Raw genomic sequence first — 25,206 nt, forward strand, 5'->3', positions numbered from 1 at the left:
GAACAAAGAAAGAAATAGAAACAGGCCAAGGTCCCAATATTCCCTTCTGGAGCACACTCCGCTGACTAGACCTCCTCCCACTAGGCTACACCATTTGAAGGTTCTTCAGCCTATGGTGCCATAAGCTGGGGACAAAGTTTTCGACGCAGGGCCTTTGGCGGGGGGCACTCATCTAAACCATAGCATGGGGATAATATATCTACAAACAATTGTAAGGACCAACCAAATAGAATATATACAAACTAACTCCTGCTATTCAAATGCTTTTCTTCTTTTGTTATTATTTCTTTCCCTCCCTTCTTCTTCTCCTCTTTTCTTTTCCCAGTTTCTTCTCTCCTCCTTAAATTCACTTCCATTCCCCTTTCCCCTTCCCCTGACTTTCTGCTGTTTTTAAATAGTTCTAACTATTTGACAGAGAATTTTGAAAAATACCTCCACGAAACTTCATAATCTTTTAAAGAGAAAGATGCACAGGGAAAAACTCCACCAGAGAAATAAAATATTTTGTTGAGGGTAAGGGCCTTATATAAGGTTTCCTTTTATTTTCCCCTCCCTTTAGCACCCAGTGCAGAGCTGGCCATGATGTAGGCTCTAAGTAAAGCCATGAAAGCTTAAGGGGCAGATAAAGCAAGATTTTAAAATTCTGCAGAGTGCCACTGTTATAGTCACAATAACAGAATTTGACTCCAGAAAGAAGGCCACTGATTGCTATCATTTTCATTATGACATATATTATGTAGGACAGTCCATTTATGTCTGCTATATATTCATATGAATGCACATGTGTTCCATTAGATATTACTGCAGTAATCTGATATGCTGATGATTCTAAAATAGCTAACGTTTATTGAACACTTACACATGACAAGGATTCTAAGTGCTTGACATGCCTATCATTTCAATAAGTCATAGATAGGTTATTGCCAGTCTATCTATCACCTACTATTTCCTTTTCTAATAGGAATTTCATAGAGCTTATAGTTGTATTTGAATGTAGGATTATCCTGACTGAAAATGTGCACTACTTTCTAATAAATATGTAGGCAATATGTGGTGCAATATCTGTATGCAGGCTGTTTCCACAGAAATGTTGGTGCTATTGTCATTATTTTATAGGTTTATAGAATAAAGCTGTTGGATTTGAACTTGATCTTGGACATTTCCTTTGAGAAATGTAGAGATCCCACTTTTCAGGAAGCGAGGTGTACTAGAGTCTCACAGGTCAGTCCATCAGTGCAATTATAAGAAGCTCTAAGATTAAGCATGAGAAGAGGAAAAAAATCTCCAAAGTCATATAGAACTGTAATTGCTATTTTCCTGGACTTTAATCATCGTTTGGCAGAAAGCTTAATGTTTGGCTTAAAAGTACTGCTAGCTAAGGAGAAATTTTGTATTTTACTCAATAATGACCAGGTCAGTTGCTTAAAATAAGACATCATTATACCTGAAAAAAAAATGACTTATACTTATTCTCTACCATATTTTGGGGAAAACAATTACATATTATGGATTTTTCATGTATATGAACAGAAACATTCCCCCACATTGTAATACCCACTGTAGCATTTATAGCATTAAAAAAATTATACTGGTGACTGAGAATTTTTGACTAATTAGGTTTCTTAGATAATAAGAGCTTTTTAATAAGGTACATATCATTTACAATATTGCTAATGAAATGTGAAAGCGATTCAGTACCGGGTAAGATAATGGCTAACTTGTTTTAATTGTTAACATTTTTTCTTGCCTACAATGACACAGTCATTATTTCACAGTCACCACTTATCATGAAATCCAAGAGGATTAATGGTTTCACTTATACTGGCGAAAATGTTTAAGCTGTCCCGATTATCAGTGCAGTTGGAAAGAATAATGGTTATTTGTCATCGCGTTTAGCAGGAGAATGAATTGTCCCCCGATAGTGGCACCATTAACCCTTTGAGGAGGTGCTGATAGAGTTTTATGGCACAGACAGAGAATGCCAAGATTTAGGGTTGGGTGTTTGTGTGTAGGTGGTTTATTCTCATCTATGACTGCTTCAAAGAATTGCATACTCTGTCAGCAAAATTGGAAATAAGTCATTTAACTTGTTATAATATCTTGACTATCTGAGATTAATACTAGATTGTTAATGATTTATTCTTGTAATAAATGAGCAGGCTGCTACAATAAAACAGAAGAGAAATATGAATTCTGAAAGAGGAAAACAAAGTACCTGTAAATTCTTCAGCCCTTACCTCCTCAAAGAAATAGAGAAAAATAAGAATTTCTGAAAGCAGTAGTTCATGGTTTCTTACCATCAACTTTTGACAATTTCAACTCCAACTACATTTTAATAAATGGTGGAAGCCATGTCTACATTAAAAACTTTGACCATAGCTATCTGGTTTGATAAATAGTAATTAAGGAAAGTTTTTTAAAGACTAAAAGTATGCTAATCAAGAATAAAGACTGATAAAGTTCTGTTCCTATGAATCAAGGCTTTGATTTATAAATATCCAAGCATCAAAATATACATTTATGGCTCTATGCTTAAAATTCTTGTTTAGGTAAATGATTTCAGTTATAAATTGCAATGGTAGAACAAAATTGCTATATCAAACAAAAAAAGTTCAGGGCTATGTTTAGAAGAATCAATATTTGCCTTCAGCAAAATTAAGAGAATGCCTCCCTTTCTGAATGAGGGCTTCCACTGTAATGTAATAGAACGCCTTTCTCATCAGGGTCGTCCCTTGGAATAGTCAATGCAGGAGGAAATGGCCTGGGCTGCCTCTGATGGTCTAGTTCTCTTTCTGTGGCTGAAGCACTAGGGCAGTTCCATTGACAAGAAACCAGAGGCAGCCAGGAAGCTCTTGTAACTTCTCCAGAAGGACCTGGAGGGTGGGCCCAGGGGAAGAGACCCTAGTGGAAAGGCAGCAACAACAAAAAATAAAGTGTGTTTTAGGAGATCCAGCTTAGTTGCCTTATCCTGTTAAAGTGTCCTGTCTCCTTTAGTGAGGAAACTTCAGCTCAGCCCTGTCAGGCAGCCCCAGGGCCACTCTGCTCAGCACCTGGACCTAGAAAAATCTGTTTCCTAAAGACACAAGTTCTCACAGTGCTGGAAGATTACACTACTTTCCAGCCCCTCCAATTTTAAAAGGAGACTCATTCTTTCAGAAGAGTCCATAAACACAGTTTCTTTTATGAAAGCTCTCTCTGTGCCCAACACATTTTCAAGTTTCAAAACGGAGCAGGATGCTTGTGCAAGTAAAGTGCAGGTAGTTGAGACATGAATAGAAATTATATTATTCCACATTAGAGGGGAAAATATTTGCTTCCTCAGGTGCCTTCCATCCTTAGAATCAAAGTGGCCAGTGCACAGAGGCTTCTACCAGCCTCACTATCATTATGTGTGATCTATGTACAAACTGATGCTTCTCTGAGATGGTAAACAAGACAATTTCCACCGGACCCCCATGAGGTATTCTGAAACCATACTCCCCAGTCGTTTTAGATGAAGAGGTCAGGAGAAAGAGCTGCCCACAGATAAAAAGACAGAAAAAAGAAAAGAAAGAAGTATAATAAAGAAAAATGGGATGAGAAAAAAGCAAGGAAGAAAGGAATAACAGGACATTCTAGGTTTGAATGGTAAAAATACAGAGATGTGGATGCAGTGAGCTGTAGACGTGACCGGCAAAATTACAGAGGGAGTTCAGTGAGTGACTCCAGTTCTGATTTACTTACTGACATAGCAAGATGAGGGTCCCCTATGCTGATTGGAGTGTTTGCTTCTGTAACACTGTGTTTGGAGTCCCCCTGACTTCATTAGGGGAAGAGCGATTCAGCCAGAGTGCTAAGGATGCTGATTTCTGAGAAAGACGGCACCAGAAAATACCCTATGAGAATTTAATTCCTTCGTAATGGAGTTCAGCACCTTCCAAGTTATAAAACAAAATGGTCCCAGAGCCTTTCTCAGCCATCCAGATGCTCGATTTCAAAATAGCACAGGCTAAGATACAATTTAACTTTTGTTCTTATCTCTAAAATAAATGTAAGTGCATTAAGTAGCTAAGTAGAAAAATAAAGATCTCAGACTGTGCCTTAAAACCAAGCCAACAGATGGGGAGGTTAGAGAGAGGAGCTTCCAGCAGAGGCCCTTGTACCTAAGAAGGTAAACACCAGTCTTAAAATGAAAATGATGTATGTGTTTGAAAGATTTTCCTTTATGCTTACTTACTCAAAATCCTGTCTTCTTTCCTCAGGTGGTTGTAGTATGGAGCAGTGTGCACATCTTAGGAAATGCTGAGTGTGAATACCATGAGCTTGATTTTTGTTTCACTGTTAAGGCTTCTACTTTGCGATCTCAATATATTTAGATTCGAAGGTAAGAGACAAGTAGTCTTCAAAATCCTGGACTAAAAAAACAGAAGGAGAAAAAAAAAATGTGATGTTTACTTACATTAGAAAGACAGCTAGTATCCAGGAAGAAAACACAGGGGTCGGATAGGAGAACTTTTATAGCAGCGTAGGGACCACAATTGTTAAAAAATGACCAGCACTAAATTTGGGGGCATACTGGTCTAGTGATGGCCGAGTAGCAGCTTGACTTTACTGAATGGCTGCCTAATTCCAGTTTTTATTTTTCTCAATTATAACCACCTCTATCCTGCCAGCTGGAAGCCAATATTCTGATTCACCCTCCTCTCCTCCACTATTTATTATCTTGGAATCTGTACCTCTCCCTCTCTTCTGAAGGGCACATTTTTAATTGACATTTTCCTGGAAATATACTGGGTCAAAGTAGCTGAGAAAGTGCCAAATGCACGTGAAATCCTAGTTCCTTCATAAAATGATCTCTAAAATGATGGTGTATTTCAATTTTCATCCCCACTTCTACTTAAATCATGAGTTAACTGTACAAAAAAAAAAAAAAGTCTCTTGTTATCTGGTAATTTAACTTCACAAATTCCTATCATGCCTCACTCCCTTAACAACCAAACAGGACCATCATCCATAATTAGGTCTCCTTAATGTGCCTGTGTTCTGGAGCAGGGTCGTCATTCACTAAAAATAACACATGCTGTGGTTTGTGAAGCAGCGCTAATGAAAGATCAGGTGAGTAAAATTCCCTCAAGTAATTGTCTCACCTGGTTTTAGAAGTGATCATGTTGGGGCACTAGGGTGTCATCAAGTGCCCTGGCTGAGATCATATGTCAGATAATACCTTGGCATCTTCCAAGGGCAACTGGCACTGTCTGCATAACTGGCGGACAATAGGCAAAACTATTCTGAAAACTGTTTCTACTGCTTTGGAAAAATCTCCAGGATGATGCCTCAAGAAAGAAAGAAAAAAATTAAAGGAAATATAATCCCAGCTGGTAAGTGGCGGAGCGTACACTTGATTTCAGGCAATATGTACTCAGTGTCTTACATGCCTAAACATTATTCAATGCCACCTCCTGTATACACTGGAAGGAGCAGTGATGTGCTATGCCCTTACTCATAGCAACCGGGGAAACAGCAGTAAGTTAACTGGTGGCGATGTCTGTATCATACAATTTGCTTATTTGCTTTTGAAAACATTATATTCAATTCATTTTTAGATAGGGTGCATTTCTTTCAGATGGCTTAATGAAAATAAAACAGGGGCTACAGAATAAGTAAGATAAATTCTTCCTCTTGAACTTACTGGTCTAATAACCCTGGAGAGGGTACGTCACCTTTCTACACCCAGTTTCTTTATTTGTGGAATAAGGATTCATGCTTATGGTTCAGCATTGCTGTCACATGCTGTTCAGCTACTAGCAAGTGCTCCATACATGAATGGTGACTGTTTTGACACTGAGATTGCTATTGCTATTGAATTCCTCTGCATCCATGTACTTGGGACAATTCACTCAGTTTTATTCAGATCTCATGTCAATTCTACATATCTTTATTTTACAAAACTAATAGAGCACATAAATTTGAAGTTATTCATTGTCACAATGCCTTTGAAGAAGTATTTTTTAATTGTTTACAATTTTTAAAATTTCTAACATAGTTAACAACCATACATTCTTGATAAATACATTTAAAACATTGCTTTATAATTTACAATATTTATTAGAATTTTTTCCTTCAATGAAGCCTCAAAGAACTGTGCTAAGTCTCCAAGTAGAGAAATAAAACAGTTAAAACAACAAACATAAATTCATTTGGTAGGTTGCTGAAGAAGATTAAAATTCAGATATTTTTTATATATTTTTTCCATCATTCAAGTTGACCAGAATTGGAGAAGGCAGTTATTAAAACACACCAACCCATATCAAATGACATCATTATATCTCTTGGAAGTTGAGTATTGGCAGCTTGTGTGTCTATTTACAATTGCACTTCTCAGGTTCTTGACTAGTGAAAAGGCACTGGAATTTCACCTACACTTCATTAAGTGTGTGGAAATGATTACCAATGCATTACTCATTGTGAGGTCCAATGGAGGTTGAAAATGTTTGCATGACCTTGAAAATGGCCCTCAGAGAAAACTGCACATCTAAAAGATCAACAAAAAGGAAAGAATTGAGTCTGAAGTGAAATCATAGGTCCCCCAACTCTGGGTTATATTTTTAGGGTGATGAAAAGGCCTCAGTCCTAATCATTCTGGGCCTTGTTCATCTGGTTCAAAGTGCTTCCTCTTGTTGGCACTTCTTTAGTATCACTGTCCTACAATACTGGTTCATGGAAGAAGTAAAAAATGCACTAGAGGAAGAATGTTAGTGAGGTCTCAAGAGGACAAAAATGAGAAAGGAATAAGTTCACACCAGTTATTTCCTTATGATTCTAAGTGAGAAATGATAGCTTAGGTTTTTCTTTGCCTGTTATTGTTAAAATAATTGTGATTTTCTTTGGATTAGTTCAAACTAACAAATAAATTATATCCCAAGATTAATTCATGAATACACATAGAGTTATTATTCTCATCACTTTTCCATTTACCCTAATGACATAGTTACTTATTTAATATTTCAGAAATCTGCTAATTAAGTGATTTCAACAGTTCAAAATCAGAGATTTCCCAGATTATCTCCTTCTTTTCAAGATACATGAAGAGTTAAGATAAATTGCTATAGTTGGTTAACTTTTTCTTTCTTTTTTTTTAGTACTGGGTATGGAACCCTGGGGTACTCAACCACTAAGCCACATCCCCATCCCTTTTTTTCTATTTTATTTAGAGTCAGGTTCTCATTGTGTGGCTTAGCATCTCACTTTTGCTTAGGCTGACTTTGAATTTGGGATCCTCCTGTCTCAGCCTCCTGAGGCCCTGGGATTACAGGTGTGGGCCATCACGCCCGGCAAACTGGTTATCTTTTGACACTATGCTTTAGCATTGAGGTGCTCTAATATAAATGTAACAAAAAGTTCTTCAAAAAATACTGTAAGTTTTCTAAGGATTCTAGCCCTAAATACTAACCTAATTTGAAATATACTTATTGAGGAAAATGTTCAACATACTAGCTAAAGAATATGGTTTGAAGGGACTGGGGAGATAGCTCAGTTGGTAGAGTGCTTGCCTTGCAAGCACAAGGCCCTGGGTTCGATCCCCAGCACCCAAAAAAAAAAAAAAAAAAAAAGAATATGGTTTGATTCAGATATATCTGGGTTCAAACAGTAATGCTAGGTGCTCTACAGCAATAAATAGCCTATGTCTCCAGGTCCATATGCATTTTGGTGGATATTACTGCTACCTCAGGGTTTGCTGTTGGAATTAGGTGAGAGTATTTACATACTATATCTGGTTCATAATCAGGAATGCAATAGATGACAACAATATTATGAAATATATCAGAAGGGAAATGAGTGAATAAGCCATAAGCAGTCTTCTAGGGTACCCTTCCCTGCATTATGCATCTTCCCACAATGCGGCATAAATTGGAACCATCAAGATCTCTGCACACTGGGCAACTCATTACCAGAATTGCATGCTTAGTTGTGGGTCAGCAGAGAAGCACTCTGGCATTTAGGAGTGTGCAGGGAGCCGGCTTAGCATCTGTCTGCATGGTACCCTTGTCCAGATGGTCGTATGTTACCGTTGCTAACATGAGCACTCAAGGTCACAAATCTCCCCCATTTTCTCTCTTCATTGACCCCAATTTCTCCTTTATAAAGTCAAGAAACAAAACAATAATAAACTCACAACCCAAACACAAACACCCATTCATAAGTTTGATAAGATTTCTTCCATGGAATACTGCCATAGTCGAGGCATCTAATATAACAAACCAAGCTGTTGGTTGACTATTACTCACTGTGTAGCTACGGCCACATGTGCTTGTGCACAGTCACCACCCTGCATCTAGCATATTATCATTTATTTCATTGTGCTATAAAGTGTGCAGGGATGCAGAAGATGGAAAGCACCAAGGCACTCTGGTGCAATTCAATTTAGTCGAATATCAGACATCCACACAGTGTAAATGGAACATGAGTAAAGAATCTGATCCAACTGCCTACTGGTGTAATTGACTCAACAGAGCCAGCCTGTGTCATTAGTCCTATAAACAGTTGCATTTACAACAATAAAACTGAAAAGCATGGAAATTAAAAGCTGTTAGGATTTTCTCTGGTGTGCATTTATCTTTGAAGAAGTGTGTACACACTCTAAACAAATTTTTTTTTTAAATCTCTTTGGTAAACTGGCATCACAGTAACCTGTGTCAGCAATGCCTTATATATCAAATGGTGATCAAATTTAAGAAAGGTGAAATGAGAGTAGGATACAGTGGGATGATGTGCTAACTTAATTGTCCAGTTCATGTATTCAGTGTTAATTGAATGACATGGCATCCAGTTTCTGAACAGTAATCTAGGGTTATATCTGGCAAATAGAAGTTATTTCGGAGAATACTTTAACACAATATTCATTGCCATACAGAATTATGCCGCTTAAATAACAGCTAACTTGAAAATTTAATCTGTGGTTTCTTGATAATACTTCTCCTCAGTGACTGTACTATTTGATGCACAAGTCTCCCCCTCCCTACAGTGTTTGGTTGATTAGTGGAACCCTGTCAAAGGAGCAGATAGCCATCTATAAAAGTGGTCTTTCTGCTTACCACTGCCACCTCTGTCCCTCTTAAAATGAAGCGTGAGCATGTTCTTTGCATTCCCATGTCAACAGTAAGGAACTAGAGGGTCGCTCTATCTCTGGTGAGATGTCACTATACTACTTAACCAAAAATCGAGAGCATACATTACAAGATTCCAGTGCAGAGTTCACAGGCTGTTATAGTTCTCATTAAGAGATGTTTTTGAACACTGAGCATAGGTGAATTAGTACTCTGTCTGAAAATGATCAGGTAAAGATGACTTTAATTTGAGAGATATGGTTGATGGAGGGAAAACATTTATGGATTTTGATAGCAGCTGTCCTCATAGGTTATGTGATTGGCAATAAGATGTGATGACAATTGAGATGACTTAAGAATTTGACATTTAAGGCCTCTGTGGAATAGGCAGCTTGGAGAGACCTTAGCATGGGTCCAGAAAGCCTTCATTTCTAAACTGCAGCCTGGGGTTCAATACACACAAAGACTGAGAGAAGGCAGGATGGCTCATTTGAGGTTTGTCCCTGTTTTCTTAATTTCATATTATTCCTAATTGAGAGAGAAAACTGAACTTACTGGTTTTCTGATCTATCATAAAAAACTTTCTCCCTTTAATAAGGAGAACCATTTTTGTAAACATATATTTCAACTATTGAATTTCAAGAAGAAAAGAAAAAAAAAGGTTTAAATAACAATCTCTGCTTCAGTAACATAAACACATTTTGTTTTTCCCAGAATTTTTACTACCAAACATTATCTTAAATCAAATTTCTATGTATAGAAATTAAATTCCTAAAGAAGCAATATAATATAATCCCCCCTAACTGTATAAATCTATATATCAAATATTGTTAGAAAATAATCATAATACATCTAAAATCTTAAATGACTTATGAGATCTATGTGCCATGTACACATTAATTTTCAAATCCTAACATTATAAAACATTCAAGAAATTTTGACCTCCTCAATCTACTCAAACTTTCCATAGATATGCATGTGTCTGTCAAGTGAAGGAGCCACCAATTTAGTTTGTGTTTAAAGGTTTAAAATGACAAATAATAAACAGTAGTGCTGCTTAACTCAATTTATCTGTTTATTTTCAAAAAGTCCAACAAATCTGTCCTCATATTAAACATTTGAAGTGGAAATGCTAATAAGAAAGTAATTCCATAGTGTCTTACAGTTCATGAGTTTTTTTCATATGTTTGTAAAATTTGGGAACTCATATCCAAAATGTACATCTAATAAGTAAACAATTTTCTGTTAATCTAAACAGTTTAAATATATCCAGGGACAGTGGAGGAAATCAGAATATTCAGTTCTTACAACTGATGCCTACTTGTTCCCAAACCACAATAAGGGATTTGAAGCAGCTACACTGATGGGAATGGGAACTTACTTTACCAAAAAAACAGGCATCAAACTTTTGCAAGTAAAATGTTTTAAGTGAAATATGGAAACAGTGCCTAGATCTTGGAAAAATGACTCTATCAGAACTCTAGGGAATAGAATTATATTGCCTTTCTTGAGAGTTCAAAACCAGGGTAATCAAAAACAGAAGTTGACTAAGAAGCTTTCAGTTACCCAATTTTTCTTTTTCATTGTAGTCTCCAGCTTATAAAATGATAATAAAAGTGATGCATACAAAGGAATGAAGAATAATTAGAATAACATAACACAGATTCCAGTTAGTTGAAACTTGAAGGAGTATCTGAGCAGAAGTATGGAAGAGATGAAGTATGGAACAGATCTGTAGCTGACGAAAGGTTGGATTACAAGAGAGCATTTCAATTATATGCAAAATGTTACTTAGATATGGGTTCTGGAGACTGAGCATATTCTATAAGTTCTTTTCTTTCTGTTTTGTGAAATCTGTGCCAATAAACTGAGTAATTGTAAAGTCACATTGTCTTACCGGTTCTGTTCACTGACTTGATAGCTTAGAATTGACTTTATTCTGGAAAAGGTCAGAAAGAATTTTTTTTTTTTAATTGACTGTAGACTGAAAACCTTTCGCATCAATGAGGAATGCCCTGTAGTGGGTGTTAGGAGAGAACCAAGAGTAAATACTGGCTGGGGAGAAGGACAGTGGAAAACAATTAGTACTTCATATCAGTTTTTATGCTTGCATATTACAGACTGAATAATGTTCCTCCAAATTCACATGTTGAAGCCCTAACATCCATTTGAAGATAGCGTCTTGAAGAGGCACTCAAGGGGGATGGAACTCTAATCCCAAATGGCTGGTGTCCTTATAAAAAAGCAGAAGGGACACCAGCCAGGCTGATGAACAGAGAAAAGACTACATGAAGATACAGTAAGAAGATTGCCCTCTGTCAGCCAAGGAGAGATACCTCAGGAAAAAATAAACCTGCCTACACCTTGATTCTGGACTTCAGTCCTCCTAAACTGTGAGAAGTAAATTTCTGTTGTTTCAGCCACTCAATCCATGGTGTTATAATGGCAGTCCTAGCCCACTAATATACATTTATAATTATGTTTTTGCATTTTTTATTTATTCTTATACAATTATCAGAGAAACTGTATGAAATGGATACTTTGTTTTCATTTATTAGGGGAAAAAGGGAAGTTCAATTTATAAGTAATTTGGCTTGAGTTTAAAAAGCAAAGAAGGAACTTTTTTTTTTTTTCAAAAAGGTTTGAATCCACGTCTCTGACTCTGATTACCAAGAAACTCTTTCACCTTAGCTCACTGGGTAAAAGCCGGATTCACCAAGAGCAGTGGATATAAATTGGCTCATTACTGGGTGAGTTCAGAAATGAATTCTGTCTCTCAGAACCTCATTTTACTTATACATGGATAAAGGATATGCATCTTTTGCAGGAATCTTGTAGCAGAATGAAGGAATGAAAGAGCTGGATCCACTGATTTCATCCTATATACATCCTCTGTTCATTGTGATTTCTCCCATGTTAGGCAGGAAACAAAACATGGTTTCCCAGCTTTATCGGGGTATGATTGTGATACAGTCAACCACCTGTAATTAAACATTGCAATCTCTTTTGACACACATGAAATCATCACAGCAGACAAGATAGTGAATATAGCCCTCACTTCATAATTCTTTCCTACCTCCTTATATTTCCTAGCTCCCAACACTCCCACAAACTCCAACATCCCATGTTTTTTGTCCAGAAGTGTTGTAGTTATAGGTTTCACACTTAGATCTTTGTTCCATAATGAGTTTATTTTGCATGTGCTAAAAGGAATAAGTTACTATGTTTTGCATATGGATATTCAGTTCTACAAGAAACAGTTGTTGAAAGGTTATGTTTTATCCACAGAATTATCTTTGTATCTTTGTAAAAATTGATTTTCCCTGTTTATATGTGGTCTGCTTCTGAATTCTATTCTGTTCCGGTTTTAGTCAACTTTTCATCGCTGTGACTGAGAGAACTGACAAAAACAATGAAAGAGGAGGAAAAGTTTATTTGGTTTACAGTTTCAGAGGTCTCAGGCCATAGATGACTGACTCCATTGCTCTAGGACCATTATGAGGCAGAACGGTAGTGGAGTAATGGAGTGGCGGAGGAAAGCAGCTTAGGACATGGTAACCAGAAACCAGAGAGAGAGTTCTCCTCACCAGAGATAAAATACAAACTCCAGGGGCATTTTCCCAGAGACCCACCTCTTCAAATCACTCCCTACCTGCCTAGTTATCACTCAGTTAATTCACACCAGTGGATTAATCTACTGATTCAGTTCCAACTCTAATAATCTAAATGCTTCACTGCTGAATTTTCTTGCATTGTCTCACACATGAGTTTTTAAGGGACACCACATATCAAAACCATAAGAGCGCACTAGGTATAATTGTTTAACTTCACCAATATGGTCTTTATTTCTGCTGCACTTACAGTGAGTCTTAAAAACGGGTAGTGTTAACTCTCCAACTTTGTTCTCTATTTCAAAGTTATTTTGTTTGTTCTAGACCTTTTATGTTTTCACATAAAGTTTTGAATCAGTTTGACAATTTCTCCAGAAAAATCCTGCAGGAATGTTGACTGGGATTGTGTTGAATTTAAATATTGATTTGAGGAGAACTGACATCTTATAAATAGTAGACATTTAGATCCAAGAACAAGGGTTTTATATCCCTATTTATTCTTTCATTTTGGTGTACAAAATTTTGTAATTTTTGATATGGAAAACTTACACATCTTTTGTCACATTTTATTCCTTATAACCAGTGCCACTTAAAATTTCAATTTTGAATATTTATTGCTAGAATATATGTAAATTGATTTTTATGTATCAAACTTGTGTCTTATAACTTTGATAAAATTGCAAATTGAGAAGCTTTTGATGTTGATTTTCTTGAATTTTCCACAATTAGAGTCTATTAATAAATTTATTGATTTTGTTGGTTCTTCCTTTCCAATCTGGATGTCTTTTATTTATTTTTGTTACAATGTTGCACTGGATAGAATTTCTAATATAATGTTGCACAGCAGCCATGAGAATGAAAATTATTGCTTTATTCCTGCTCTTAGTTTTTTGATATTAATTTGATATTTATTTAGTTTTCCCCAGATGTGCTTGTCAGGATCAGAAAGTTCCCACCAACTCTTTGATTGCTGATAACTTTCTAAAGTTTTTATTCAGGATTGATATTAGATTCTATCATATTCACCCTCCCCCAATGACAAGATCATATAGATATTATTTTCTTAGTTTCTTAATATGGCAAAATAGCTTTATTTTTCAACTATTGGACTAAACTTGGCATAAACCTCCTTTTGTCAAGATACACTGTCCTTCATATTGATTATTAGATTTGATTTCCTATAATTTACTTTTAGATATGGGGCTACTAAAGTTTTCTTCTTGAGAAAGTTTTAGCCGTTTTGATCTTTCATGGAAATGGTCTCTTTCATTTCTTGCTAAATTTATTGACCTAAAAGCTGTAGACAATACTCCTGCAATATCCTTGTAATACATAGATAGTATATAGTGATTTGACTTTTCTTATTACTGATACTGAAAACTGGAATCATCTCACTTTTTTTCCTGATCACAATGGTGAATGGTTCAACAAGATTTTTTTCTGAAGAATTTTTCTTTTATTGTTTTTCTACCTTCTATTTCATGTTTCTTCTTTCATGCTTGTTATTTCCTTTCTTTTGCTTCTTGATGGTTTTATTCACGTTTTCAGTTCCTTAAGAAAGAAGTTATATACACTGATTTGAGGCCTGTCTATTCTACTATATAAGTGGTTAATATGTAGATGGTTAGTGCTATAAAACTTCAGGTTGGTACTAACACAATAACACCCACAAAATTGATGTTTTCACTTTTATTGAAAATACTTTATATAATTTTACTGATTTATTTATAACCATGGGTTATCTATAAATCTGTTATTTAGTTTACAAACAACTCTGAATTTTCCAGAGATCTTTTTGTTATTTATTTCTGATTTAATTCCATAGTGATCACAGAACACATTTTTAAAGTTTAGAATTATTTTGACTTATGACTGTTTACAACAAAAAGTTTAGTCTACCTTGATAATTATACATATTTGAAAATAATGTGTATTCTGCTATTATTGAAAACATCAAGTCAGCTGATTTTTTTGTTTGTTTTTATCATTATAGGTCTTTGTCTATTTGTTTAATAATTAAGAAAGGAACATTGAAGTCTCTAGAATTTATTTCTATTTTTTCCTTTTAACTCTTTTAAGGTTTTTTCTGTGTGCATTTAATATCATTATTAGATGTAGAGAAATTTCAGATTGTAATATTGTCCAGAAAAAGTGACTTATTTATTATTATGGAATAGTTTTATTTTTTTCCCAGGTAAAATACTCTTTGATCTGAAATCTGTTTTATCTGCTATTACTAAAGTTACTTCAGGTTTCTCTTTTTATATTCTTTTAATTTGATGTCTTTCATTTAAAGTATGTGGTTTTATACTCAACATATTATTGGGTCTTGCTTTTAGATCCAATTCCACATTTGCTCCTTTTAAATGGAAATCTTAGACCATTTATATTTAATCTAACCACTGATATATTTAGAATAAGCCTATTTTCTTACTATTTCTTTGTTATCTGTTTCAATATGTTCCTTTTCTCCTTTTTCTTCTTTCATTGCTTTTGTATGAATTTTGTGTAATTCTCATCTCCCTTTATATTTTTTCATTGGTTTATTTCCAATAATTCTGGAAAGGTCTGAAACTGTGTTATTTTGCTTTTATATTTTGGTGCTTTGTTTCTCTACTATTTGCATTCTTTCTGAAAAGAAATCTACTACAGTTGTTCTCTGTGTTCTTATGAGTTTAAAGTAATTTTTTGTCTAGATGCTTTTAAATTTTTCTTCTTATCACTTATTTTCACTGATATAATCTGGTTTGATTTCCTTCTGTGCTCAGTGTTCATTGAGTTTCTTGAATCCATGGGTTTAGAATTTTTATCTCATTTTAAAAATGTTATGTCATTGTTTATTTAGGAATATCTTTGATCTCCTTCCCCTTCTCTCCTTGGGTGGTATTCAATCATATGTGTATTAAGCTTCTTGAAGTTGACCCACAGATTACCAGTTATTTTAAAACTGTTTATTGTATTTCCTCATGTATGACTTTTTGGATTGTTTCTATTCTATGTCTTCAGTTCCACTTATCTTTCCTTTGGCAATGTCCAATCTGTTGTTACTACCATCCAGTACAATTTTAAGTACAGTGATTGTACAATTTGCCTGTGGAAGTTTGATTTGGATCTTTTTTATATTTTCATGCTTCCATTTAACCTTCTGAGCAGATGGAATCCAGATATAATACTTGCTTCATATCATTGTGTGTGCATGCTAACATCTGTGTCAGTACTTTATCAGTTTCAGTTGATTGATTTTTCTTTTCATTATCATCATATTTTCCTGCTTCTTAATATGACCAGTAAAGCTTGTTTGTCTGCCAAGCATTGTGACCTTTATCTTCATTGGTGTTTGACATTCTCTACATTCTTATAAAATTCTTGAGCATTAGTCTTCAATGCAGTTATTTGGAAACAAATTGATCCTTTCAGAGTTTCATTTTAACATTTCTTAAGCAGGGTCAGAGATTTGTTAATCTACAGCTAATTATTCCCCACATTAGGTAAAAACCTTTAGGAGACTCTACCCAGTTCTCTGGTTGATGGAAGCAGGAAAGTCCCTGGATTCCAAATGCAATTTTTTCTTTCTCTTTGGGAGATTCTTTTTATGGTGTCATGCAGATCAACACTATGCTGAGTACACTTTCCTGTACTGTCTCCAGAAAATTCTAACCATGTCAGTTTTTAAGGTCTCTCTCATTGACCCCAGTAGTCTACCTCCCTGTGTAGCAGCTAAAAACTCTTTAAGGTTACGAATATTGAACAATCACTTATTTTCTTTAGTTAACATTTCTCAGAGATCACTGTCCTTTTCTTTCTTTCTTTTTTTTTTTTTTTTTGCCTGATGTCCAGAGTCTTAACAAACCATGGATGCATGGATGCAAGCAATTTTTCTTTCTTGTTTTTTATTGACATACTTAATTTTGATTGTTCATGATGCAAAGATCAATCATGCCCTAGTCACTCCTGCTTGCCTAGAAACACTAGCCCCCAAATTATTCTTTATCAAGTAAATTATTACTAAAGGAAAAACTATTAATAGATGATTTATCTCATAATTGATGAGAAATAGTTAATAATGACAATGATGAGTGTGATTATACTCATGTATTTTAATAATCTTATATAATTCATTTTACATTTTCACAAAGTAGGTCCACTACTTAGATAATTCAATGACTGAATAGCTTTGGATATAAACCTTGTTTCATTTTAAGCATTTATCATTTCTTAAAATCAGAAAAGAGGACAACCAAATTTATTTTGTTTTTAAAGATATGAATGTACTCATATGTAAAAATTAAAATGACACAACTACAAAGTAAAATGCATTCCGAAGCAACCCTTTGCTTCCAGATCAACAGTAACCTCTCAGTAGCACTGACTCTTCCTTGGTTAATTCTTATCTACGACTTAATTCTCCCTGTGGTCTGCTACAATGCTGGCTGCTTTACTTCCACTGATAATGCATATATTTGCATTCAAAGCAAGTCCTGGGAATTTCTCCTCTTCCCAAGAGTCATATGTTAAGTAAAGAAACTTTGGTCACATTATCTATGCTGTGCTAAAGAGATTTTACATTTCCATCCTCCATGCATTTATTATTAGCAAAAAGGATATAATGTGTGTAAGATCGTAGAAAGCAACATACATTATAAAAAATGTGTGTATTTTAACAAGATTCATGTTGTCTTTTATGGTATCTGGGAATCAGAGAGATATAAGTACTGATTCTGCAATGTCAAGCATTAAGCAAATTTCTCTGTTACTAATGGTCATGTGCCTGTGGTACTTAATATATTCAAACTTACTTTTTTTTTTTACCTATTTTATAGGAAAACTTTTACTACTAATACAAAATAGTTATAGAATGGTATAGTGAAGTTGAGAATAGCAGTTATCTTAGGAACCAGTTTTGATAAGGTCTTTCTTGTTTGATATTGGTTGCTAATGACTTAATGTGAATTCTGAATCAGTCATTACAATTAGAGAAAGACCAAGAATGGAGAATCCTGAATATATAGAAGCACAAATAGCCAATGGTGCTAGAAAATAGGCAAGAATCAGAAGTAGACAGGCATTCTGGATTTTATGGTATAAGAGGTATATCATGGGTTTTTATAGCTGTTTTCATGCCTCCCAAATTAGGAAAAAATTCTTTCCTCCAGTGCCCCTGGCCTCCTTTGCCTAACCGCTCTATGAAGTCTTAATGCTAACTCAAAATTTTTAGAATCAAAAAACAGTTTACCTTCAGGTAAAAACAAACAAAAAAATTTATCTCCAGGCAAAGGGGATTTTAGCCTCAAATTTCTGAGGATATAAAATCCTAAAATATACTCATGTTAATTTTTTAAAAAGTAAGAGGGAAACCCTGAGTAGAAAAATAGACTATACCAGAAATTACATTGTTTTAGCCACCAAGTAATGGTCTGCTTTGAATATAGACAGAATGAATCCAAGATACCTTTGTGCCTTTACCAGTTCTGGTTTATATGAAAACATGCTTTTAAGACCCCTGTAAATATGGCTAATATCAAGGAAAGAAAAATGATTGGGTTGGAGCTAAATGCTGTGGACATGAACTTAGATGATCTTAAATACTCTTTGAAGCTGACCTAGCACTCCAGTGCCCAAACCCTGTTCATGCCCATGCATCCTTCTAAAGTACTGAGAAGTCTCAGGTACCAGACTTAATTCTCAGGAGACATCCTATTTACAAAAAAGAAAAAAAAGAATGAATAAATAAAATTTAAAAAGGAGGCAGGAAGCCAAAACACATGCCCAGGCTGCCTCTATCTGATGCAAATTACTCATAGGGACCTTATCCCAAAACAACACAGACTGCTTCTTTAAAACATCTAGAGAGTAAATATGGAAGAAAGGAGAATCTTCCCATACACTTTGAGTTGCCAGCTGCAAAGTGTTGTTTGAACAGCAATTAAACTCATGCTGTGGGACTATCACAAGGGCCTGAGCCAGGGAACAGGTGCCACCGACATAAGAAGTTTCAATCTCAGGGTCCTTGGGCAGCAACTTGCCAGGGTGCGAGGTGTCACAGGGTTGGAACCCATTCCCAGGAGCTGACCTCCTCTCTGTCACAGTGGATTTGTACTGTCACGTGCAGTGAGGACCTCTTCATGTGTCAGGAGCACCCTGTAACCTTTGTGCTAATTCCCATGACATCCTCTGTGTCTCACTGTAGGATTCTGTGAGCAGGTCTTTGGAAGAATAGGGAGAACAAAAGATTCTTCGGCACATCTGAAGAGGGCTGGTTGAGTGTGCCTGAATGTAGGGTCATGGTTTAAAAAAGGCTGAGAACCCCCTACCTTGCACTAAAAGGTTTTCAATACACTGAGACACATTTTTTAAAATGTGCTCCTATAAGCCATATTAGGCCCAGTTCATTTATTTGTGTATTCAGTTCAGTTGCATCTGAATCAATTGGTTCCCAATTGAGTGAATGCAAAAAAAAAAAAAAAGAGAGAGAGAGAAAATGCTAAGATGTCAGTTTCACTCATTTATTTTCTTCTCTTTTAAAAACTATAAATTAGCCACTTTGGATCAAAACTTTGTGGTAAATGAGAGCGTTTCAGAGAGGAAAGGAGTACCACAATAAGCAAATGACAACCCATGTGTAGTTCTCACATAAAAACTGTTGAGTGTTAAAAATTCTCTGCATATTTCTCTAGCTAATTCTCAAAAATAGAAACTGCAATTATATAAGAGTTGCATGAATATCTGTTGAAAGAATACAGATTTTCTTCACCTTGGTTCATGTATGTGTAACTCACTATAACAACTGTTTAATGAGTATATAAATGAAGATTTTAACAGATGGAAATGAAGTTGTATTTTTGTGTGCATGTGTGTTTTACCTATATTGCACCATAGATAAGGGCTTATTTGATTGATGATTGTTATGCAACATAAAACATCACCTAACTATAAAACTAACATGAAGGGTCTCAGGAAAATCTATAATGATATTAATACTAATAATTGCAAACATTATAAACTTGCCTCCTTTTTCAGTTTCAATGATAAATAAGTACTGTAAAATGTTTATCCATCTGCATTGAGATGAGACTGAAAAATAAAACTGTATTCAAGTGAGAGTCTCAAAAATGTTCTTATTAGAAACTCATTGCTATAATTTTTATATCATTTTAATAATTCAAATAAGCTATATAGCATTATATTTTAATAATCTATACAATGAAAACCATTGTTATTTTATTAATAGTAATAATTAAATAGGCTGTAACTATTGTTCACTTGAATAATTTATTCAATATAATAATGCCAAATTAGTTTATTCATAGGGACTAAATTCATCTAACGATGTGAGTGCCAATTGACTGAGCCCTCTACAAGCCCTGCATCATGATAGGCACATCCTATTTCTCATCACTAAACCTTGTAAACCATGTTCTATGTTGATTATTAATCGTATCAGTTAGTAAGGAAAACTGAAGCTTATAGAGACTGAGCAGCTTTCACAAGGGCACAGTTAAGATGCAGAGGATTCCATTCTTAGCTTTTTTCTAATATTATAAAATAAATCTTCTATGTATTTCACAATGACAATAAAAATTTTAAAACCAATGTTTCACAAGGCTTAATATCACTTTATGTTAGGCTTTATGTGTCTAGCTCCATCTGGGAGTACTCACAATAGTTGTACACTGCTTTCGGCTCCTCTAAATTCCTCAGTGTGAGGGCCCGAGGGTTCTTTTGAGGACTTCAAAGTTGGGAACTGTTAACTGCCTTCCCTCAGTGCTGATTACCATGAATGTTGTGGCTCAACAAACCCACAGGTGGTTCTAAGTGGCCAGGGGATGTATCTACCTGGCATCAGACTCTGAATCTGGGTGTAAGTGTTTGGAAGTGTGTTTTTTATTCAAAATAATCATTGTCATTGTTTTCTAGTAATTAATGTTGATATAAAACTATTTTTCAAACATTTCATGTCTGCCAAACCCAAAGAATGATTTTGCCAAAAACTCGCTTCCTTAATTCTTTAGTTCATGTGTACTTTAGGGGACATTCAGTCCATATTTCTCAAGTGTGATTACATTTAATTTCCTAAACTATTGCTCATAGAAACTACATTAGACTCTAAGGCCTTTACACATGATTTTGCAAGATTTTCTTTCCTTTTAAATGCCATCATTCAAAAAAATGAATCAAAAGGAAATATTGTGTGTGCAAGATCAAAACTCTACAATGGATTCAAGTTTAGCCATTGTTACCCCCAATTACCAATCAGCTTTATTACTATTAGAATTAAAATTGCTGTCATATGTTGAAAGAAATATGTATAATTTTAAGACATATTAAATCCTTCACATATCATTTTTTAAATAAAAATTTCTTGCAAAACAGTAAACATAATACACCCTTATAGTATTAGCATAGCTATAGTCTTTTAAGTCAACTCATTCTCAGCAAAACTAGAATCAGGCAAAGAAAAAACAGAGAAGGTGATTGATGGTGGGTGGGTGTGTCCAATACAGTTGCTGTAGTACCTTTTCCAGATCTTTGCCTGGCTCTTTTCTTGAATCAAAGTGATTCTTATTCATACACAAGGGCAGAGTTTAACTCTTTGCTTTTCAGGAAATGTCTTTGATCTGGTGCCAATTTTAAAAATGAACATGTTAAAATATCTACAGTACTCTTCAAACTGCAAGAAAACAATTAATTTCTAGTCTCATCAGCTCTAGGACAGCATTATGTCCCCGATAGAAGAGAATTTTAGAGAATATATGATATATTAGAGAGTGAATGATTATTCACAGTCATGAGGCCAGCCCATGTTTCAATAAGACAAATTGCCCTGGAGTGTTCTGCTGGCAACCAATGATAACTCATGATCCTGAGACAGAGTAGGTGAAAATTACAGAGAATTGATGAAAATCAAGAGCAAGAGGACAAATAGCTCTGAAGAGAAGAATCTGTGATTATTTCCCAAGCCTTCAGTCTGATGGAGCTTGAATCTATTTCCGTTGAAAAATCTATACAACCATAGACACTGAATGTCCGTTTGAAAATGGCTGCATTTGTTTCTAGCCAATAGTGAATGATTAACTCCTCAGTATGGATGTGGGAATCAGCCCAGAGGGGAAGATGCATTTCCAAAGAGATGGCTCATTTGGTTTGCTGTATTCCCGCCAGTCAAGTGTTCACTCAGATACTGAGGGGATAAGGGCACTTCAGTCCCTTCTGTACTATGGTTGAAATAGCAGTGGAGTTCTATATTTTGGGAAAACCACATTTGTTTCAGAGCTGGGTATAATTTACTAAATAATGAATGGTCACTGATATTTTATATTCATTGTTATAATGAATTTATTTGGAAATGAGGAAGGATTCTGAAAACCAAAGTAGAATTCACAATAATTTTGTGAATACAAATTGTAAAAAAGGGAGCCTCCAAAATTGATTGCAGATAGTGCCAACAGTCTGTGATCATAAGATAGTTTAAGTTGTTTCCTCTTGTCATTTGGGTGTATTTTCTGTAATTGCCTAAGGACTGTATAACAAGGTGCTTCCTAGAATATGGTCCTGGATCACAGAATTTTGTCATCTCAAAGTTAATCATCCATGCCACTGTCACATAAATATGTTTTTATATGCCTTCCTTATTCTTTCTTAAGGGATAGGTGTGCCAAAAACCTCTGCCCGTGTTTTTCATTCAGTTTTGAAAAAATCGAAATATTCTTAAATTGACCTAATTGTATTCTAATTTATATTTGAACTTTTATACACTATTAACATCTGAATAACTCACATTCAACTAACACTATCTGATAGCCCCACACTCTGAAATTTGTTTGTACTCATACCTCAAATAGTGTGGTAAAATATTTTATTTTGTTTCTAAATTGGTTCACTTAGTTTAAATGATATGTGTTCCTAATTCAGTCCTTCCAGATAAATATAAAATAGTCTTAGGTACTTCATCAGAGCTTCACTTCCATATAAGAATTTGAGGGTTCTATTTGAAAATGTTAGCACTTTTTCAATCTCATTCACATTAGAGTTTAAAAAAATAATAATTAATAAGCTGTCTTGGAGATCTTTTGGGTAAAACTTGAAAGTTTTTAAGAAATAAAAATTAAATTATAATGAGGAGGAAATGTCCACTGTACTCCACCCCTTGCAAAGGGTCTTTCCAGCTCACAGTCCCACTGAGAGACAGCAGTATGCCCTTGTAGGGTTGACCAAGTTTTCCTCAGGAGAAGCATAGTCTAGATTGTGCCCTTGAGCAATCAGCTGGTTCTGATCAGAAACCCCAAATAATCCAGTAAGCAATGCTCATTTCAAGACAGACATATCAATGGTTGTAGAAATGAAGCTGCCTTTGCAGACACTTCCCAGCCCTTGTCGGCAGTCCACATCATAGGAAAAGAGCATGCTAGCAATGCTTTATTGTACTTTGAAGGCTCTGCAATACCAGAGAATAGATTCCAACCTTCTTAGTCCACCTCTGACCTCAACTCATCTTTCAACTGATCTGAAATCTTATTACTATTGTCACTTTCTCCTCTGTGCCACCACCATGCAAAGAACACCCTTCTATTTCTGCACTCATTGTTGTATCACTTATTTGTTGGAGAATCTCTCTCTCCAGACTGTAAACTTATTAAATTCTGGTCTGTATTTTCTTTCATCTCCAGAAGTATTATTATAAAGAATTTCAAACATACAGAAAAGTTGATTTTTTTTAGTGAATACCCATATACCCAAATGTGTTTCTGCATTTGTCATTTTAATGTATTTGCTTTGTCATGTATTTATGCATCTGCCCATCTGTCCTTCCATCCATCAATCCATCTGATGATTTTCATGCATATCAAAGTAAGCTTCAGATCAGTCAACTTCACCTCAGACATAAAAATAACGACAATTCAATATTTGTTTAAGGTGATTTTTCTTTGAGGTAAAATAACGTATATTAAAAATCATAAATCTTAAGTATGCCATTTGATGAGTTCTGACTAATGCATTCACCTGTGCAAATCAATCTGTGATACAGAATATTATCACCAAAGAAATTTCCCTTATGCCACTTCCCATCACCATCAGAGACAACCACTGTTCTCTTTCCCCATCAAATAAATTTGTATTCAATTTCAAAATGTCACACCGAGTGAAACTTTATATTTCTTTTTTCATTTCCTATTTTTATGATCTACCCATGTTGTTTCATGTTGCGTGTACCAGTTCATCCCTTTTATGACAGACGAGTAGAATAATATTGTATGTACATATCATAGTGCGCTTATGTATTTTCCTGTTAATGGGAACCTGAACTGTTTTGATGTGGAACTATTTCAATTTATTGTGAATAAAGCCGATATAAACTTTATTGAAAAAGTTTGTCACAATGGTATGTTTTGTTTGCATCTCAGATAACTAACTAGAAGTAAAATTAATGTGTCTATGATAGATGAATGTCAAGTTTTAAAAGAACACTCCAGGGCTGGGGAGATAGCTTAGCTGGTAGAGTGCTTGTCTCGCAAGCACAAGGCCCTGAGTTGGATCCCCAGTACCGCAAAAAAAAAAAAAAAAAAAAAAAAAAAAAAAAAATAACACTCCATAATTTATTCCAAAGAGGTTTTATAATTTGACATTTAACAATAATGCGGATCAGTTCTGTTCTACATATTCTCTATCATTTTGTGTTGTCAGGGTTCTTCTTTAATATTGGCAATATGATAGTGTATACTAAAATTTCCTTATAGTTTTAATTTAAGATTTATAGTGAATAATAATGCTGACCACGTTTCCATTTGACTAATATGCAATAAAAATATATTCCATTATGCAGTATCTGATACCGTTTGTTGTGCTGTTTATTTGAGATAGTTGCCTCATTACTATTGTGTTATAGCAATAAGTTATACATCCTCAAGTGTGAGACTTGATCATATGTATGTTTTGCAACTATTTTCTTCAAGTCTGTGGTTCTGGTTTATCTTAGTAATTACGTTATGATGGTGTCTTTAAAAGAAGAACTTTCGAACTTTGATGAAATTTAAATTATTTTATGTGTTTTTCTACTTATGTCAATGCTGTTTGGTTCTGCTTAAGCAAATCTACTGATCCATTCTAGAGTGTACATACTAATGAAAAAAGAGACTTTAAAGAAAAACTGTTAATAGAAAAATATATTTTATAATGACAGAAGGGTCACTGTAAACAACAATTATAAACAGATATGTTCTTATGAAACATGAAACAAAACTGAACATTCATAGATACATGAAACAAAATTGAAAAAACAGAATTGACTGAAGAAATAGATAATTAAACAATAATATTTAGATACTAAAATATCCATTTGTAGTGATGGATTGAACAATTAGGCAGCTGATGAATCACAAAACAGAAGATGTGAGGAGCACTGAATTTAACAGAACTGGCCACTTAATGAGTTCTGACTCAATAAAGTACTATTTTTAGTACATCTACACACCATGCACAGTCTATTCCCAGGTACACATGGAACATTCTCCATGACA

General features: G+C 34.8%; 1 long non-coding RNA gene across 2 annotated transcripts; it reads left to right on the plus strand.

The window, feature by feature from the left end:
• The first annotated feature begins 5,047 nt into the window (after positions 1-5,047).
• LOC124977795 (uncharacterized) lies at positions 5,048-13,378 on the plus strand. 2 transcript variants are annotated; one of them, XR_007107261.1, is made up of 3 exons: positions 5,048-5,094; positions 11,204-11,476; positions 11,724-13,378. It is a non-coding gene; the product is annotated as an uncharacterized LOC124977795 (long non-coding RNA). The 2 variants fall into 2 exon arrangements; XR_007107260.1 differs by lacking the exon at positions 5,048-5,094 and adding an exon at positions 5,168-5,357.
• The last annotated feature ends 11,828 nt before the right edge of the window (positions 13,379-25,206 follow it).

Source organism: Sciurus carolinensis, chromosome 2 (assembly GCF_902686445.1).
Source record: "Sciurus carolinensis chromosome 2, mSciCar1.2, whole genome shotgun sequence".
In the NCBI taxonomy this organism is placed as follows: Eukaryota; Metazoa; Chordata; class Mammalia; order Rodentia; family Sciuridae; genus Sciurus; species Sciurus carolinensis.